The sequence below is a fragment of the Alligator sinensis genome, unplaced genomic scaffold (assembly GCF_000455745.1).
Source record: "Alligator sinensis unplaced genomic scaffold, ASM45574v1 scaffold371_1, whole genome shotgun sequence".
Taxonomy (NCBI): domain Eukaryota; kingdom Metazoa; phylum Chordata; order Crocodylia; family Alligatoridae; genus Alligator; species Alligator sinensis.
Window position 1 is genome coordinate 673129 of NW_005842262.1, and position 1413 is coordinate 674541.

The window sequence follows — 1413 nt, forward strand, 5'->3', positions numbered from 1 at the left end:
TTGGATAAAAGGGGGAGCAGTTTTTCCCGCGACGGGGGGGGGGAACAAGAGAGAGAGAGGGCTGAGGGACAGGCTGGAGACCGGATTGAGAGTCTCAGCGCAATGGTCCCTCGGAGAGCCCCTGAGAGAGGCCTGCAGGAGCAGAGTGGAGAAGCTGCACAGCAGGAGCAGGCAAGGACTGCTGGTGTGGAGAACCCAAGTCTGAAGAGACCTGACTGCAGGTGGTGTGGCTGGGTGAGCACAGCAGAGCCAGGGTGGGGACTGCCAGAATCTGCCCTATTTCCCTGAGGGGTGAGGGGCCCCAGGGGCAGAAAAAGCCCAGGGAGGGGCTGCATTTGCCGGGGCTGTGTGGGACAGGAGGGTTGCTATAGCCTGCAGCCCAGACACTGCTCACAGCAGAACCAGGGAAGGGGGCAAAGGCAGGGGAAGGCTGTCTTGCAGGAACTGCAGAGGAGCTGCTGCTTGCTGCCCGGAGACCCCAGGAACATGGAGACGGGCACCAGCGCCAGGGAGCGTCCACAGACCACGTGCAGGGACACAGGCAGTCCCGCTCCCTGAGATACCCCGCCAGGGACAGTGCACACAGGATCCCCAGAACACCGTGTGCAAGTGAGAGACTGTGTAAATAAGTTCTTGAGGGTTTAGTAGTCGGTATATCCATGTGCTTATTTAACTATTATTTGTTATGTTGTAAATAATTAAATCTTGTAAAAAGTTTGAGAACTGTCTGCAAGGGTGTTGATTGTAAGGGGAGGCTCTCCACTTGGGGGCACTGCAGCTAGTGTCGTGCCCAGGGTTACATTTACTATTCATTCCATCCAGGAAGAGCACACACCAGCTGCAGATGCTTCCTCAGCCTGACAAAGGGTATTTATACCTGAAAGCTTGCTCAGAAGAATTTTTCCAACTAGCTGAGTTGGTCTAATAAAAGATATCAGAATTACCCAAAGAACCTTGTCTGCCTATGTCCTTAGACCAACACAGCTACAACCTATACTCCTGTATATGATCTCTAATACATTTGAGACTCGTGAAAGTAGGTCCCAAGTCCTGACTTGGCAATGAAATGCTGATTAACTTATTGTAATGAATGTTTAAGAGCAAAGTCAAACAGTGAGCAGGAAATCAACTAGAAATTACCCAAGAAATGTAAGTAGACAGTGCCTTGCAGGAACAGATCAAGTCTTTAGTCACTGTGAACCTGAACAAAACATAAAAGGGCGTGAATGTCAATAGGCCTTGGACACCTGGAAAAACTACCCGACAGGTTACTCAGCACACACAGTAGTGACAGAGCAGGGGATGCAGGGTATGTGTGAGAAAGCAAGGTTTCAAAGCTTGGCTGTTAATGAACAGATCATATTTTAATGCAATTTTTAACTTCACCTTAGTAAAACTGCCCTCTCTTCAGCA

General features: G+C 50.0%; 1 pseudogene; it reads right to left on the reverse strand.

The window, feature by feature from the left end:
* Nucleotides 1-1186: 1186 nt before the first annotated feature.
* The window catches only part of LOC112550946, a 5821-nt pseudogene continuing 5594 nt past the window's right edge, over nt 1187-1413 (reverse strand).